This window comes from Pinus tabuliformis, chromosome 5_2 (genome assembly GCF_031772625.1).
Source record: "Pinus tabuliformis cultivar Carrire ecotype Pingquan chromosome 5_2, CPIR1, whole genome shotgun sequence".
Classification (NCBI taxonomy): Eukaryota; Viridiplantae; Streptophyta; class Pinopsida; order Pinales; family Pinaceae; genus Pinus; species Pinus tabuliformis.
Window position 1 is genome coordinate 238,797,528 of NC_142306.1, and position 20,388 is coordinate 238,817,915.

The window sequence follows — 20,388 nt, forward strand, 5'->3', positions numbered from 1 at the left end:
AATCAATTTTACATGCTTTTGAAGTCCTTCAACAAAGTACTTAAAAGTTTTTAATTATGTCATAACAATACTTCTAGCTATAGAACAAGCATTTCAAGCTTGCCTCTGTGTTATCATATGGATATTTGTCCTTCAAACAAAGTTATGTGGCATAGAACCACTTTCACCCTTAAGAAAAAATGTGGTTGTAAATGCATGTTGAACTCTCTTAGCACAAATATGCTCTTAGTATGGTATAGGATTCTCATACTAGTGCCAGGTTTAAGGGTGCCAAAGACTTTAGATTTTAACTATGATATGGTGAACGCTTGGCTTCAAGACAACATATTCTTTAGGAATTTCATGTTGGGAACCTCGAAATCTGTTTCCAGGAAAAATCAAGCTAAATGGAAATTTTTTTGTATAATGGTTATGATTCATCTAGGTGCACATTAATTTATATGTTTTTTTCCTAAATTTGAATAATTTATGTATTTTTTGGTGACCTTTTAGCATAGTTAATGCACTAGTGCTGTTGTTACAATATTTGTCCCAAACAATAAACACAAAAAACCCATTTTCAATTTAGTAGGAGCATGCTCGGCAACTAATCTCACAATAATACCCATCATTGAACATTCTGACCCACTAAATCACTTTTACATCCTTTTGAAGTCCTTCAACAAAGTACTTAAAAGTTGTGAACAATGGCATAATGATACTTCTAGCTATAGAACAAGCATTTCAAGCTTGCTTCTGTTTTATGATATGGATATTTGTCCTTCAAACAGAGTTATGTCGCATAGAACCACTTTCACCCTTAAGAGAAAATGTGGTTGTAAATGCATGTTGAACTCTCTTAGCACAAATATGCTCTTAGTATGGTATATGATTCTCAGACTAGTGCCGGGTTTAAGGGTACCAAAGACTTTAGATTTTAACTATCATAGGTGAATGCTTGGCTTCAAGACAACATATTATTTAGGAATTTCATGTTGGGAAGCCTCCAAATTGGTTTCTAGGAAAACTCAAGTTAAATGTAATTTTTTTTGTATAATGGTTGTGATTCATATGGATGCACATTAATATATATGTTTCTTTCCTAATTTTGAATAATTTATGTATTTTTTGGTGACCTTTTAGCATAGTTAATGCACTAGTGCCGTTGTTACAAGATTTGGCCCAAACAATAAACACAAAAAAACCATTTTCAATTTAGTAGGAGCATGCTGGGAAAATAATCTCACAATAATACCCATCATTGAACATTTTGACCAACTAAATCACTTTTACATCCTTTTGAAGTCCTTCAACAAACTACTTAAAATTTTTGAACAATGTCATTACAATACTTCTAGCTATAGAACAAGCATTTCAAGATTGCCTCTGTTTTATGATATGGATATTTGTCCTTCAAACATAGTTAGGTGGCATAGAACCACTTTCACCCTTAAGAAAAAATGTGGTTGTAAATGCATGCTGAACTCTCTTAGCACAAATATCCTCTTAGTATGGTATAGGATTCTGAGACTAGTGCCAGGTTTAAAGGTGCCAAAGACTTTAGATTTTAGCTATGATATGGTGCACGCTTGACTTCAAGACAACATATTCTTTAGGAATTTCATGTTTGGAAACCTCCAAAAAAAATTTCAGGAAAACTAAAGCTAAATGGATTTTTTTTTTTTTTAATGGTTATGATTCATATGGATGCACATCAATATATATGTTTTTTTCCTAAATTTGAATAATTTATGTATTTTTTGGTGACCTCTTAGCATAGTTAATGCACTAGTGCTACTGTTACAATATTTGGCCCAAACAATAAACAGAAAAAACCCATTTTCAATTTAGTAAGAGCATGCTCGACAAATAATCTCATAATAATACTCATCATTGAACATTCTGACCCCCTAAATCACTTTTACATCCTTTTGAAGTCCTTCAAAAAAGTACTTAAAAGTTGTGAACAATGTCATAACGATACTTCTAGCTATAGAACAAGAATTTCAAGCTTGCCTCTATTTTATGATATGGATATTTGTCCTTCAAACAGAGTATGTGGCATAGAACCACTTTCACCCTTCAGAAAAAATGTGGCTGTAAATGCATGTTGAACTCTCTTAGCACAAATATGCTCTTAGTGTGGTATAGGATTCTTAGACTAGTGCCAGGTTTAAGGGCGCCAAAGACTTCAGATTTTAACTATGATATGTTGCACGCTTGGGTTCAAGACAACATATTATTTAGGAATTTCATGTTGGGAAACCTCCAAATCTGTTTCCAGGAAAACTCAAGTTAATGGAATTTGTTTTGTATAATGGTTGTGATTCATATGGATGCACATTAATATATATGTTTTTTTCCTAAATTTGAATAGTTTATGTATTTTTTGGTGACATTTTAGGATAGTTAATGCACTAGTGTTGTTGTTACAATATTTGGCCCAAAGAATAAGTAGAAAAAACCCATTTCAATTTAGTAGGAGCATGTTGGGCAAATAATCTCATAATAATACCCATCATTGAACATTCCAACCCACTAAATCACTATTACATCCTTTTGAAGTCCTTCAAAAAAGTACTTAAAATTTTTGAATTATGTCATAACAATACTTCTAGCTATAGAACAAGCATTTCAAGCTTGCCTCTATGGCATAGAACCACTTTCACCCTTAAGAAAAAATGTGGTTGTAAATGGATGTTGAACTCTCTTAGCACAAATATGCTCTTAGTATGGTATAGGATTCTCATACTAGTGCCAGGTTTAAGGGTGCCAAAGACTTTAGATTTTAACTATGATATGGTGCACTCTTGGCTTCAAGACAACATATTCTTTAGGAATTTCATGTTGGGAAACTTCCAAATCTGTTTCTAAGAAAACTCAAGCTAAATGGAAATATTTTTGTATAATGGTTATAATTCATATGGATGCACATTAATATATATGTTTTTTTCCTAAATTTGAATAATTTATGTATTTTTTGGTGACCTTTTAGCATAGTTAATGCACTAGTGCTGCTGTTACAATATTTGGCCCAAACAATAAATAGAAAAAACCCGTTTTCAATTTAGTACGAGCATGCTCGACAAATAATCTCACAATAATACCCATCATTGAACATTCTGACCCACTATATCACGTTTACATGCTTTTGAAGTCCTTCAACAAAGTACTTAAAAGTTTTGAATTATGTCATAACAATACTTCTAGCTATAGAACAAGCATTTCAAGCTTGCCTCTGTGTTATTATATGGATATTTTTCCTTCAAACAGAGTTATGTGGCATAGAACCACTTTCACCCTTAAGAAAAAATGTGGTTGTAAATGCATGTTGAACTCTCTTAGCACAAATATGCTCTTAGTATGGTATAGGATTCTCAAACTAGTGCCAGGTTTATGGGTGCCAAATACTTTAGATTTTAACTATGATATGGTGAACGCTTGGCTTCAAGAAAACATATTCTTTAGGAATTTCATGTTGGGAAACCTCTAAATCTGTTTCTAGGAAAACTCAAGCTAAATGGAATTTTTTTTCTATAATGGTTATGATTCATATGGATGCACATTAATATATATCTTTTTTTTCCTAAATTTGAATAATTTATGTATTTTTTGGTGACCTTTTAGCATAGTTAATGCACTAGTGCTGCTATTACAATATTTGGCCCAAACAATAAACAGAAAAAACCCATTTTCAATTTAGTAGGAGCATGCTCGGAAACTAATCTCATAATAATACCCATCATTGAACATTCTGACCCACTAAATCACTTTTACATCCTTTTGAAGTCCTTCAAAAAAGTACTTAAAAGTTGTGAACAATGTCATAAAGATACTTCTAGCTATAGAACAAGCATTTCAAGCTTGCCTCTATTTTATGATATGGATATTTGTCCTTCAAACAGAGTTATGTGGCATAGAACCACTTTCACACTTAAGAGAAAATGTGGCTGTAAATGCATGTTGAACTCTCTTAGCACAAATATGCTCTTAGTATGGTATAGGATTCTCAGACTAGTGCCAGGTTTAAGGGTGCCAAAGACTTTAGATTTTAACTATGATATGGTGCATGATTGGCTTCATGACAACATATTATTTAGGAATTTCATGTTGGGAAGCCTCCAAATCGGTTTCTAGGAAAACTCAAGTTAAATGTAATCTTTTTTGTATAATGGTTGTGATTCATATGGATGCACATTAATATATATGTTTTTTTTTCGTAATTTTGAATAATTTGTGTATTTTTTGGTGACCTTTTAGCATAGATAATGCACTAGTGCTATTGTTACAAGATTTGGCCCAAAGAATAAACACAAAAAACCCATTTTCAATTTAGTAGAAGCATGTTGGGAAGATAATCTCACAATAATACCCATCATTGAACATTTTGACCCACTAAATCACTTTTACATCCTTTTGAAGTCCTTCAACAAATTACTTAAAAGTTTTGAACAATGTCATAACAATACTTCGAGCTATAGGACAAGCATTTCAAGCTTGCCTCTGTTTTATGATATGGATATTTGTCCTTCAAATAGAGTTATGTGGCACAGAACCACTTTCACCTTTAAAAAAAAATGTGGCTGTAAATGCATGTTGAACTCTATTAGCAAAAAGATGCTCTTAGTATGGTATAGGATTCTCATACTAGTGGTAGGTTTAAGGGTGCCAAAGGCTTCAGATTTTAACTATGATATGGTGCACGTTTGGCTTCAAGACAACATATTCTTTAGGAATTTCATGTTGGGAAACCTTCAAATCTGTTTCTAGGAAAACTCAAGTTAAATGTAATTTTTTTTGTATAATGGCTGTGATTCATATGGATGCACATTAATATATATGTTTGTTTTCTGAAATTTGAATAATTTATGTATTTTTTGGTGACCTTTTAGCATACTTAATGCACTAGTGTTGTTGTTACAATATTTGACCCAAACATTAAATAGAAAAAACCCATTTTCTATTTAGTAGGAGCATGTTGGGCAAATAATCTCACAATAATACCCATCATTGAACATTCTGACCCACTAAATCACTTTTACATCCTTTTGAAGTCCTTCAACAAAGTATTTAAAAGTTTTGAACAATGTAATAATAATACTTCTAGCTATACAACTAGCATTTCAAGCTTGCCTCTGTTTTATGATATGGATATTTGTCCTTCAAACATAGTTATGTGGCACAGAACCACCTTCACTCTTAAGAAAAAATGTAGGTGTAAATGCATGCTGAACTCCCTTAGCATAAATATTCTCTTAGTATGGTATAGGATTCTCAGACTACTGCTAGGTTTAAGGGTGCCAAAGACTTTAGATTTTAACTATAATATGGTGCATGCTTGGCTTCAAGGCATCATATTCTTTAGGAAATTCATGTTGGGAAACCTCCAAATATGTTTCCAGGAAAAATCAAGTTAAATGGAAATTTTTTTGTACAATGGTTGTGATTCATATGGATGCACATTGATATATATGTTTTTTTCCTAAGTTTGAATAATTTATGTATTTTTTGGTCAAACAATTTTTTTATCTGGTTTTTATCTAGTTCTAATTCAATTTGACAGTAGAAAGAACTTAGGAACTTGATAAATTAATATCCTCCCCAACCAAGTTCAATTTCCACTTGTGATGTGATTGTTGTTTGTGAGACAATTGTTGATCCGTATAACAAATGTATATATTATTGGAATATGATCTAACTATGAATATGGAAGTGTTCAGCTATCTTTTTGAGGACATTGTATTTATGAAAATGTGGAAGTCATATATTTGAAATAACACAATTTATGGCAGTGGTTAAAATTTGAAATAACAGAATTTTAGGCAGTTGAGAACTTCATATGTGTGTGTAAGAACTGAAATCCATGAACACAGTCACAACTCATCATATAATGCTCTAATTTCTCCAAAGCCCTAGATAGAGAAAACCAATAGAAACCTTATCTCCACTAAAGATATTTCAAAAAGATTGATTGTTGGAGTATCTTTTGTGGAGCTATGGTTTCTCTTGGTTTTCCCTACCTAGGGTTTTTGAAAGCATGGAGAATTATATGATAGGTTTTGATTTTGTTCATGGGTTTCATTTCTTCTTTATATATATGAAGTTTTCGGGTGAATGCTCCAAGAAACACTAGCACCTTAAGACAAAAACACATAAAGTACAAATAAAATTGAAAGAGAGAGAGAGAGAGAGAGAGAGTAACCCAAGTATGAAAAGGAATATGCACAAGTGCATCATCGACTATAATAACAACTCACTTCTTCTTCTATTTATATGAGAGGTAAAGGGGCTTTAAAATAACAAGTGGACCTAGTCCACTACAAGCAAACTTGCAAGACACAAGTAGGTCCACCCATGTGAACCACTCTACTCTAACAGACATGTGTGAGGCTCAAAGCTGACAATGATTAACAAACAAGGCCTCCATGGTATGAGCACTACTCCCCAAGGTCCAACAATCCTCCAAAGGTCCAAATCTCCAATGCATATCCATGGTCATGTGTCTCCTTAAGAACAATGCATATCTAGCGTCATGTGTTGCCTTAAGGACTCCCACAACTACATATTCACTCCCTCAACCCAAGAGTCCACGTGTAAAGTGTAAACCTCCATGCAAGAAACCAAGCAACCCTATGCTATCTAACGCTCAATAACCTCCTTTGAAATACCCAACTCTACTCCAAGCACATAAACTCCCTTCATGCATCAACAACATAAAGTCACCAAGCTCCATACTTATCCAACACTTCGAGGAAAAATGTCTTTAAAACATCCAAACAAGGTCTAGCAGCAAATAGTAAACCACCTCCAATGCCCAAGTCCATCATGGAAGAGCTTGGTCCAACCATACACCATGCACCCCACATATATCATTTATGCTTTATATATATGAAGTTTTCGGGTGAATGCTCCAAGAAACACTAGTACCTTAAGACAAAAACACATAAATAACAAAGAAGATTGAAGAAGAGAGAGAGATAAAGTAGAACTTCTCTTACATCTCTAACCCAAGTATGAAAAGGAATATGCACAAATGCATGATCGACTATAATAGCAACTCACTTCTTCCTCTATTTATATGAGAGGTAAAGGGGCTTTACAATAACAAATGGACCTAGTCCACTACAAGAAAACTTGCAAGACACAAGTAGGTCCACCCATGTGAACCAGTCTACTCTAAACGACATGTGTGAGGCTCAAAGGTGACAATGATTAGCAAAGAAAGGCCTCCATGGCATGTGTACTACTCCCCAAGGTCCAACAATCCTTCAAAGGTCCTATTATAGCGGCTACAACCACCCTCCAAAATTTTTCCTTAGCCTCATTTTGGAGCCCCCCTTCCAGCCTTCACAACAACTTTCCTTACTTTTTAAAGTTCACAAGCTTTAGTGTCTTTCTTGCACAAAGGCATCTTGTCAGTCATAGCTTGATCCATTCCCCTCACAAGCTGTTCACTTGGACTTGGTCCAGCTGTAGGCTGAGCAACTTCCCTTTGAAAATTGCGCATTTCTAGATGGAAACCAACCTTCCCTCTAGAAATTGCGCAATCCTCTTTGGCAACTTGCTGGGCTCCAGGATTGCGCAATCCTGCCTACCAACACTCCTAGCAGGATTTGAGCAAATTTCCCCAGCAAGGCTGCTCAGCCCAGAATTTGTGCAAATCTAGGCAGCGGTTAGCTGCTCTGCCCAGAAATTGCACAAATCTCCTAGGCAACCAGCCTAACTCCCAACAAAAAATGGGCATTTTTCTCCAGCAGTTGAGCAGTCTCTTGCATGTGTAGGGACCGAGCAAAACAAATTTGCATGCATAGGCTGCTTCTCCCAAGGTAGCATGCAAAGGCATCCCTTGTCTCAGGGATCTATGTTTAGCAGTTGGAGGTTGCATGCAAGGAGAAATTCAGAAACCTCCCACCAAGTGTCACTTCCCCTAGATTTGTGGCATGCACGTCACAACCTTGATGTTATCAAAACTCATCAGCTGGATGCTGTAGAGCTCATTACTCACATCAAACATGCAGCTTTGACATCCCACATCAAATCAAGGAGTAGTGGGCACATTCAACTTAGATGTTTTGGGGTAAGCTCGCCTCCCATGACTTGTGCTGCATTTCTATCGCTTTTTGTGTTTTTGCTTGTGTGAGTACTATTTCCTTTATTTCTTTGAATGCTTGTTGTTGTTTACATGTATACTAGCTTTTCTTAGCTCTGTTTCAGTTTCCATTGCTATCTCACGGTTGTTGCATGCATGAAACTGTTTTGCACAGATGTTCGCCCAACCAACAGACTACCTCACCCACATGCATGTTAATCTGTTTGTTGAATCTTTCATTCATGTTTTGCATGCATTTTTAATCACTTCTGCTATCACTTAGTGTTGCCATGCATTCACTGATTTACTTGCTTTCAGTTGCCCGTCAGCAAGTCGGGCCAGCCTTGGCCCGAACTCTACCTTCACCAAGGCTGCATTGCGCAATCTGGGGAAGGAAGGCTCACCTTCCTCTCCAGATTTGTGTATTCTTGCCCAGCACTAGCCTTCAGGACTGTTTTGCACATTTCTGGAGGATAGTGGCTACTTGGTCCAAGAAATTGCGTAAATTTGTCCCTAGGCCAGCAATCCTTCCCAGCTGGAATTGTGCATTGCACAATCCCAACAATCAACAGCTAGAATGGACTGTGAATTGCATAGTTCCAATAGTCAGCTACTCTCTCAATAGCCCAAACTGTGCCTTGTTTAGTCTTTGCAATTGGTCTCCCAACCTCCCAGCCGAAATTGCGCAACCTTCATGATCATGCACCCAAGTATGTTGCAAGTCAGTTCTCATGTTCATTTTGGTTTTCGACTGACAGATTTCTTGCCATGAGTGTTGCCATGTCTCCAGGTATCCCAAGTGTTCATCTGCCTCTCAGCAGTACAGGTACAATGGTTTCCAGGAGAGCAGAGATGAAGACACCATTTAGAGCACACTTGGGGATGCAGTCGATCAAGTGTCCATGGACTTTCCTACCCACGAAGACATCAAGTTGTTCATAGACAAGGACATCAAGATATGACAATAGCAACATCACAGTGAGAAACATCATGAATAGCAGTTGAAGATAGCATACCAAAGGCAATGAATGCAAGAGGAGGGTTGTCGACAACATGGAGGCGGAACAAGGTTTCAATCTCAAGCAGGTCCTTTGATGATGAAAGCAACGTTGGAGACTCCGGCTATGAAGTGACAATGTGACATGGATATCACACAAAGTTAGAAGATGGAACAAATATGGAGTTGCATGTGCGGAAGCAGCAACTCAGGAAGAACATGAAGCTGCACAGAGAGATGAATGAGTTACAATAAGAACAGGAACAACAGTGGGTGCAACATGCACTCACAGATGAAACTGCACCCGTACAAGTTAAGGATCCATCCTAACAACTGGCATAGAGCAGACATGGTGAGCAGTGTTGTTGATCACATGCAAGGGATTTAGCAGCATTTATGTTATTGAGCACACGCATGTAGTCCAACCCATTCAACACACTCACCAAGGTGAAGACAAGAAGTAAGTCCAATTGGGGTTGAACATGTACTTCGGCAAGTTGATGTGCATGACCACCAACACACACTTGAAGATCAGAATGGACACTATGCATTAGTGTGTTGCCAGTTCAACCGTACCCAAGAAGACCATGCACATGTTAGCAGACAAGTTGGATGAAGGGGTTGAACCAATACATTGGTTACAACGGAGGCAAGAGTTTGCTTCAGTAAGATGTCACCATGAGGTGCATGCACACCATCGTGGTACCAATGTTTGCATCAGCTCACCACCTTCACCATCACAATCATGTCAAAGAGTTGGTCTCATCACAATGGACCGAGTGCCAGTGATGTCTTGCAAGGCTTGCTCAAGCCATGTTGTCTTACATGAGTACATGTGCATTGTAATGTTGAGTCATGTCAAGCGTAAGTCAAGTCTCAATAGTGGATGTAATAGTCATAGAGTAGGTGAAGAGTCATGAGGGTAGTTGAATGGTCACAAAGGGGAATGTTAAGGGTCACCCCAACCTTTGCTATAAATAGTCCCTCATAACTCATTGTATAGGCTTTTGGTCAGCCAAGCTTCCACTAAGACTATCTTGAAGAAGGCTTGGACAGTATTGTAACGCGCCTTGGCTTCTCCACTGCACAGAGCTAGTGCATCTCTTTAGAGGAGCAAGCGGATGTGGTTGTAACATTTCACTGATGGGGCTAGAAGGTTTATATGGATGTATTGTATGATTGGAACTTACACTTTTATATAATAAGAGCTAGCACATTTTCATGCATATGTTATTATTGTAGTTGGACTTCTCCAGTTTCCTTAATGATATATGTTTTTTAACTTACGTATTTGTAATGTGCCTTGGCTTCTCCACTGCACGGAGCTAGTACATCCCTTTAGAGGAGCAAGTGGATGTGGTTGTAACATTTCAATGATGAGGCTAGTAGGTTTATATGGATGTATTGTATGATTGGAACTTACACTTTTATATAATAAGAGCTAGCACATTTTCATGCATATGTTATTATTGTAGTTGAACTTCTACAGTTTCCTTAATGATATATGTTTTTTAACTTACGTATTTGTATATGACCTGATTCACATGCAATTATATGAATCTTGTTGTTATGTGTTGTATATGTTGTTAATGTTGTCACTGTCCATGTCAGCTACTTTGTCGGACACCAGACAGACCTTTCACATGAACCTTGTTGTAACAATCGTTTCACTCATTTAGACTGATCTACGAGTGATGTACATGTTATCTTACCTTTTATGTTGTGACTACCACATCCGAGTGGACTGCTCCACCAGAAGCTGTGTATGTCCTTTTGTGTTGTGTGTCCCTAGCCGAGTTGGGACTTATCCTTTTCAACTTGGAACTCACCTTCACTCTCATCTTCCCTTTATGTGTTAGAACCTCTCATACATCTTCCTTGACTCACTGCATCAGTCACACCCTTGCTACTGACAGAGTTATCTTACTTGCCTTTGTGCAACATCACGGTAAAGACATTACCTTATGACCCACTGTTGGGACTCCTACACCAAACGGTCTGAGGTGTAATTGGGACTTCTTATCAGGGAGATCCCCTTGACATGTTGGTGGGTCTAGCACCATCAACAGGTCCAAAGCTCCAATGCATCTCCATGGTCATGTGTCTCCTTAAGGACAATGCATATCCAAGTTCATTTGTTACCTTAAGGAATCCCACACCTACATATCCACTCCCTCAACCCAAGAATCCACATCTCAAGTTTAAACCTCCATGGAAGCAACCAAGCAACCCCGTGCTATCTAGGGCTCAATAACCTCCTCTGAAATACCCAACTCTACTCCAAGCACATAAACTGCCTTCATGCATCAACAACATGAAGTCACCAAGCTCCATACTTATCCAACACTTCAAGGAAGAATGTCTTTCAAACATCCAAACAAGGTCTAGCAGCAAATAGTAAACCACCTCCAATGTCCAAGTCCATCATGGAAGAGCATGGTCCAACCATACACCATGCACCCCACATCTCACGAAGCACCCGCAAGGCCCAAACATGGTGTAAACATTTTCAAAGTAACCCGAAAAGCTAAAAATTATGTCCCTCTCATCATAAAATCCTTTGTAACTCCATGCATATTCGGTTACAACTTTCACTCATAAGTGTCACTAATCAAAGTTTGTAGCTCCTCTTTTCTACAAAAAGTGGGAAGACTAACTATAAAATTACCATTAGAAATTGGAGTGGAGGCCTTTTATGAAGGTTGCCTGAAAGAGACCATTTGGGGTAAGGGTAGTATCCATACTGCCTTGGTCCTCAGTTGGCATCCATACCTTGACGAAGTTGTTTGTGAAGTGTGTTATTGCATGGATTTTGGAAGAGACTATTTGGGGTAGGTAGCATCCATACTCAGAATAATTCCTTTGTATCATATTTATGTTCTAAGTTACTCAGCTACAAACTAATTCCTACGAGCATTTACATTTGTTCTTCAAAGTCAATATCCAGTTCTGGTTGAAATCACTAGTATTTTTTTTTGTTTCTTGTCTTCATATATTTGCTATTATTTTGTAATTATTCAAGTTTTTTCTACAGTTAGGGTCTTCTTAGTTTATGACTTTTCGTCTTCTTTATTTTTCAGATTTCAGATCTAGTTCTAGAAATTTTGGATTTCAAATTTCAGTTATAATAGTAGAATTCTGGGTTGGCTCAAATAATTGGTATTAGAATCCCAATTAATAGAAGATTCATATCATATTTTTCGTTACAGTTTAGATTATTTACTTATGTTCACCAATTTGTTTATCTTTCAAGGCATCCCTATAAGCAAGACAAAGCAAAGAACAACTCAAAGATATATTGTCACCAACATACACATCAACACAACAACACTCATATATGCATTCATAAATTCTATATCATACTTGTATATAGTTTTATCAACAATATAAGTGTAATCAAGATGTGATCATTCTTGCACCTTAAGATCTATCTCACGCAATCATTTCCTCCCCCTATTTACAGATTTTACAATATCCTCAATGTAGATTGTTTTGAAAAAGTATAAAATGATTATATAATTTCTAAACTTTACCATTTGGCAAAGCCAAAGTTTACTTTCCAATAAATATATATTATCACTTTGATCAAATCAAAGATGATCATCATTCCTCTCATCCATTAGTAATCAAGGAAGTAATTTGCAGCCCTCAACACGATTCTTTTTTACAATGTCAAAGATGACAATCCTCCTCCTAGGCCTTAATCATTAAAAGACAAGTTCCCAAACTGTTAAGTATCCTACCATGCAATATGTCATCTTTGGGTTTGGGAAAGTCAAAGCTGATCAGCAATCCCATGCTTGGAGGTCTTTGGAAAGGGAAATTTTCCAAGTTAGCCTCTATGATGATTTTTTTCCATACCATGTCTAAGGGGGAACCTACTCATATTATTCACCAAAACCATCTCCTACCCTGATTTATACTCCCATGGGCCAAAATATGCTTTTTGTAAGACCAACTTTTCTTTCTACCTATTATTTTCATAGTACTAAAATGTCCACTTGCATAAAAACTACATGCCATGTACATAAATTGCAAACCTGATGGATGATAAGGAAAAGGGGCTATCTTATATGCCATGAAACATCATTTTCCATACTTAGAATGCACCCCAAGGTGTCAAAATTGCATTCCAAGTGGCAAAATTGATTTTCTCAGGTTAAAAAATGCATTACAGCCATACCTGATTGCACACAACCTCCTGCAGATGTACCTATGGAGAAGTCATAAAATATATTACTACATTATTTCTCCTTGTGCATCTTCCTACACTTACATAATTCTATGTACACCTTCAAGTGAAAGTACCATGCCTACCAAAAAAATTTCACTGATTTACCTCATCTCTTGCTAAGTGCAAGTAGTCTTTAGTAACATGCATGCCCAGGGCTTACTAAAGATCAAAATTGTGATTTTCAAATTTATGTGCAGTTCTTAGAAAATTATTAATATTTTTACATCGTTAGATTTTCACTTCCAATCCAAGAAGCCACTGTTGTGCAAAAATATTGTGAAACTGCCAAATTCCACAACATGACAAATCAAGCTAGGGTGCCTTCAGAATTTTATGTGCCAGAAATTAGAGAACATAAGGTGAAATATAGAGGTGGATAGCTAGAGTATCTTATGGTCTACAACCCTACACAATCAAATTCCCAAGAACAATCTCTAATCGTTAGTTATTAAGCATCAACCATAGAAATTTGTTTGGTTTAGCACTTTTCTCCAACTCTAGAAACACAGACAAGCTTAAAATAAATTGCATACCCTATTCTCATTATAAATCCAAATTCCAATCCTTGAAGTCTATGGTCTACTCAAGCAACCAAACACAAATAAAAGAGGAAGCTTTACATGGAATCAGAGGTCTGAGAGTTAATTATCTTGTTTGCAATCATGGCATTACCTCAACAACAAAGCGAGCCCAGATCTTGTCACTGTGAGCTTCCATGACTCCCTTTAAAATCATAAGCCCCAAGCCTCAAATGATGTCAGCTATTTCAAGGAAGAGCCCCCGCTCCTCACAAATCATCTACAATATTGGTGAAAACCAATAGAAGATAACATGACAACGTTAAACCATGTCTCAAAATAACAAAAATGAGTTATTGAGTGCAATATAAAAACCGAAATTAACCGACCTCTGTAAGCAATTCTCGGGGCTGACTCATATTCTCCACTATGATAGGGCACCCTATAGTTTGAAGACCCAATTCCATTGTCCAACTTGCACCACTTTCCAGGTTACCTTTTGAAATAAATCCACCATCCTTATCAAGCACCTACATAGTTTCCAAGGTAATAAACAATTATACTTGACTGGCAAGTTTACAGTGATATTTTTCTTTTTTTAACTGTTGGAAGAACCAATTTATTAGTTGGAGCAAAAAAAACATTGCATGGATGGACAATACATAAAGAAGCATAAGAAGATAGAAATTACAAATGTAAATCCCCAGTATATCAGAATGGCAATGTAATATTTTAAAGCACCAGTAAACACCAAGAATGGAGGTGAAATACCGGTCAATATTATCTCAAGGACTAGCAGAAAAACATAGAATTATTAGATTATGTAGTCTCATAAAGATGGAACCTTTAGGAAATAAAACAATAAATATTAAGATTGAAAGCAGATATTATCCTACAACACTGTTGGCAGAGAAATTGAGAAATGAGAATGACAATTACTTTTTTGTAAATGTTCATCCTCGTTTTTTCCGACCTACATGGAGGAAAATGCAGAATGATTAGCTTAACTGTGCTTAAGCTAAGGAATCCTCCAATTGTCCATCCAATGCACTTGTTGCAGCCTCATCTAATAGTAATATGCTCGGATTATTTATGATCCTTTTTCCCTCCCAGTAATTGCGCTCCTCTATCTCCATAGTTTGTTTTTCAACCCACAACTACATAGTTTGTTTTGCAATCAACAGTCACAAAAGAAGGCTAAACAAATGGCATGTGCCCAAGAAATTTGCATTTTTTGGGTTCTTTTAAATGAGTAAATTTTAGGGCTTTGGTCCAATAGTAATATATAATTTTATCATTTCAATCTCAAAAAATATATAAATATAAAAGTTATAGAAACTTCGCACATATCAACTTTTTTATGTGTTCAATTTGACAAGATTAATGGTGCAAGCCAAAAAAAATAGTCTTTGTTGTAGGTAGGGACTAGAAAAAGATCTACTAAATGGGTCTAAAACATTTTATAGATAAGAAACAAAGGAATCTCTCTTCATAACCAAATATCAATTTTGGAGTTCTCGAAACAAAATAGCAAAATCAATATCTTTTATTTCTTATTTTTAAACCATATTCCTTTACAATCTGAACAAACATAATCCACATTCATGTCAACATTGACATCGACATCATTGACATGTTCTTCACTTACACATTTTGTTTCTTGAAAGTCTACAACCTGTGACAAATCTGCATACTTGGGTTCATATCATGTATTATTTCTCAATCCTTTTGGAGGACATGTTAACACTACATATGAGTCAGTCTCAACTGGATCTTGTACATAGAATAGTTTTTTATCTTGCGATGCTAGAATAAATGGATCATCTTTCCAATGATTTTGACTTAAGAATTTCTTCATATTCACCATTTTAAAACCCAAATCATCAGTTTTGATCCCTCTCTTATTGTATACATCAATCCAATTACATTTGAACAATGTGTACTCCATACAAAAATAGTCCAATGTAATTATTTCTTCTACCACTGCATAAAATGTTGTGTTTTGAAATACATGATTTTCATCTTTGGAACTTGACCACATCATTGTTTGAGCTTCCTTACACACGCCACTATTTTGGGTGGTTCTCTCATTCTCTATGCTTTTTGTATGGATTCGATAACCATTGATTAGGAATCCCTTGTACTTATTCACGAATTTCTTGGGGCCACATGTTAGCCATTTAAGTGTATCAGACACCTTTCCATCTCCTTCCACCTGTATAGTTTTATATTTTTAAATGTGGTTAGAATTCGTACATTCAACCGAGTCTGAAAAAATATTTAATTTCCTACATGAAAATATTCCCATATACTGAATTTTAAGTACACATATAATATAAATAATATCGTTACATGTTGTTTTAACCAACTAGTAAAATTATGGGTGTGGAGTTTCTGCAATAGAGCTTCATCTTTTTTCGTTTGGGTAATTGAGTTGGAAATATCCATTTTGTGCATCCTAATTCAACAATGATGGACAATAGGTATGGTGGTTAATTTGTTTTGATAAAATATGAATAAAATATTTTTAAAGGTCAAATATGTTAATCTATCCATGGATCTATGTTTTGTTAAACCATAAAAAAACAAACAAAAAATTACAGGCCAAATATGTTACTTACTCTATCCATGGATCAACTTCGTTTGTGTCAAATAGAACCCACCTATGGGATTGTTCCCAACTAATGTCATCTAGTTTTGAAGGAATTGGAGAAGATAATGGCTTTCCATCAAGGATAACTTCTTCAACTTCCTCATCCCACACTTCATTTTGACCATGTGTGGATCCAATAGCTTCCCTACCTGTCAAGTATCCTCCACAAAACTTTATTGATTCCTCCACAGTATAGCTTTTAGCAATACATCCTTCAGGCCTATTCTTGTTCTTAACATAAATCTTATATACTTTCATGTTCCTACAAAATGAACAAAAGAGAATTAATTAATGTCAAAATCTTTCAAAAAAAATCATCTTGTTGTTGTGCTTGATAAAAAGTAAAGTTTCACGTACCTCTCAAAGGGGTACATCCATCTATATGCAACCGGGCCACAATATAAAAGCTCACATATCAAATGTACATTCAAATGCAACATATTATTGAAGAATGAAGGAGTAAAGTACTTTTCAAGAAAGCACAATGTCTACACAATATCATTTTCCAACTTCTCAAGACTCTCTACTGAAACTGATTTTGTACAGATTTTCCTATAAAAGTAACAAATCTTACAAACCGTCTTTCGGACAACAATTGGCAACACATGACACAAAGCCATTAGGAGGATTCGTTGCATTAGAACATGGTAATCATGTTCTTTCATACCATGGAACATAAGATCTTCCATAGATATATGATTTTTTGGATTAGAGATGTAACCATCTGGCACCTTTAAGATGAAAAGAACATGACGTAGGATTTGTTTCTCTTTCTTTGAAAGAGTATGTGGTGCAGGTGGAAGGAATATTTTTTTCCGTTCAACTTTTGGCCATAGTGATTTCCTCAAACCTAGTTTTTGCAAGTCATCACGTGATTTTTTTCCATCTTTGGACTTCCCTTTTATATCCAAAAGAGTTCCAAAAATGCTTTCACACACATTCTTCTCCACATGCATTACATCTAAATTGTGGCATATTAGGAGTTTCTACATTCCAACACATCAAGAATATCATAACAATATTTAATATGGACAAATAGATAAACAATAAATTCAACCAAGACATCTAATCACAATGAGGTCAACTAAGCAAGTTGCATCCAATAATTAGGCATGGTTGATGGGTCTACATACCTCCCAATATGGTAGATTGAATAGAATTGATTGTTTCTTCCACACCACAACATTAGTTTTTTCACCTGTTTTATTATTTATTTTCCTTTTATTTGATTCAATCTTCCCCCAAATTTCTTCCTTTCCTTTTGTTTCCTTCAAAATATACGATACTTTTACAACTGGAGGGGCATAACGATGCTCCTCCTTCCCATTAAACAATGCCTTTTGTGAGAAAAACTTACGATGTTGAGGGAGAAATCTCATATGTCCCATGTACACACATTTCTTGCTACAACTAAGGTACTCTGATTCTGTGTTCCTCCCACATATGGGACATGCATTATAGCCTTTTGTTGTGCAACCAACCATATTCCCATAAGCAGGTAAATCATGGAACACGCACATAAGAATTGCCTTCATGTTAAAGCATGTCTTACTATAAGCATCATATTTCCATACCTCTTGGTCCCATAATTCATTTAGTTCATCTACCAAGGGTTCCAAATACACATGAATGTCATTTCTGGGTTGCTTGGGACCAGGTATTAACAATGTTAGCATAGAAAAATTCATTTTTGTGCACAACCATGGTGGAAGGTTGTATGTAAATAACACTACAAGCCAAACATTGTATGTGCTGCTCAAGTCTCCAAAAGGATTAAATCCATTTACTGCCATTGCAAGTCATACATTGTGAGGTTCGTTAGAAAAATTAGGCCATTTGTCATCAATAGTTTTCCATGCTGGGCTATCAACAGGGTGATGTATTTAATCATCATTTCTTGCATTCTCATGATGACACCTCATTTTTTGTGACATGTCTGCAGAGCTATAATGAAAAATATTTTTTTCATTTATATAATATATTATCATATAATAACACTACGACAAATGGTAAAGATAATACAAGAAGGGGAAAATTTGAATAAAGTTATAGTGTTCAATATGATACCTATATATTCTTTTTAGACTTGGTGCTATGAGAAAATATCTTAACACTTTGGTTGGAACACCTTTCCCCACCTTTTGAGATTGAGCATCCACGTTCCATCAATATTTTCCACATGTTGGGCATTGATATTTACTTTCATAACTTCCTTGATATAAAATGCAATCATTTGGACATGCGTGTATGATATCATTGTTTAATCCCAATGATTTTATCAACTTTTTTGCAACATATGGAGAATTTGGAAGTGTGTTATCTTTAGGAAGCACGTCTTTTTGCAATTTTAACATTTGGTCAAAACTTGTATCATACCATCCACTCTTCACTTTCAAATTGTAGAATTCTACAGTCGCTGATAGTTTTGTGAAGTCAACACAACCTGGGTACAATGGCCTCTTGGCATCTTCAATAAGCTTCTTATATTCATTAAGTTCATTTAGTACATTTTTTGATGCCAACCCCTCATTATCACAACTCTCATTGATGTTTTGATTAAGACATCGATTGACATCATTCACCATTTCAAGCATTTGATCACCAACAATGGTTGCATCATCATCATCATTTAGAGGTTCACTATCATTCTTAAACAATGTTTCATGCTCATCAACCTGATTATCATAATCATGTTCCACAACATGTTCATAACCCTATTAATAAGAAAATCAAAATTTATGTTAATAATTTTATGGTTTTTATGAAAATTAAAATCAATAGCATTTGGTCAACCTAGTCAAATAGGGCCCTTGACTAATATGAAATGGCTTACCAGTTGAGATGAAATATGCTCGAGAATTTCATGTGGCTCATTTTCATAATGTTTCCTATCCTTATCAATAATATATGGAATCTAAAGGAGACAAAGAGAAAAATTTGGAGTTTGCACATATAGAAATAAGTGATATCTTTACTGTAAAACATATAAGGTTGAAACTATATCAATTCAATTTTTTTTTCAAGATACTTGACCAGGAATGCTCTCTCCACGCAAATACCAAATGTTATATTGTTCTATTATACCATCACAAATCAAGTTCTCTCGTACTTTATCAAATGTTTGTACTTTCACTATGCCACATTTATTACATGGACATTTTGTGGACATCTTATTCCTTGAATGCTCCTCAGAAAACTTTAAGAATTCCTCAACCCCATCTCTATATTCTTTTAGTGTTCTACACATAACCAGTTTCAAGTCATATAAATTTTATTGAGCACAAGTTACCACTAATACATTTTTTGCATATCACAATGAATAATCAAATACACAAACTATACCTATTTTTCAATTTCATCCAATTTCTTTTGTCCATTTGATAATATGTTCCAAGCTCCTTTGAAATTGCATCTACAAAGAACTATATAAGTTAGTTGATACTAAATATATATCAAAAGTAAACTAAAGATAGATGTTGCCGAAAATAAGCCTAGATTTGTAACAAAAAATTAGCAGCCCTATATAATGACACATCAGATGTAATAGAACCTTCTGATGGTGTATTTATGTTGGTGCAATCCATTGTTTTGTTGGTATATGACTGCAAGGGCCACATTTATTCTAGACCTACTCAATATTATAGTGTATTTGTGATTAGTCCTTTGGTACGATGCTAACCACTTATTAGACGAACTTGAAAATCTAGAGACAATCTAGAAAAGCCTAAAGTTAAATTGTTTTTGTTGCCACACAAGTGAATGGATAGCTCCCCAAATGTGTGGCCTTGAGGGAAAAGTATATAAGAATTTGATTGAAGGTAAACATTAAAAAGGCATTGTTGAATTGCGGTAATGGAGCTGAGAGGGGAATTGGCATTCACACTTAACCTTGGAAATTATGGGTTCACTTCAGGCAGT

General features: G+C 35.5%; 1 pseudogene; it reads right to left on the bottom strand.

The window, feature by feature from the left end:
- The window catches only part of LOC149158424 (DNA replication licensing factor MCM4-like), a 158,649-nt pseudogene that overhangs the window by 15,146 nt on the left and 123,115 nt on the right, over positions 1–20,388 (bottom strand).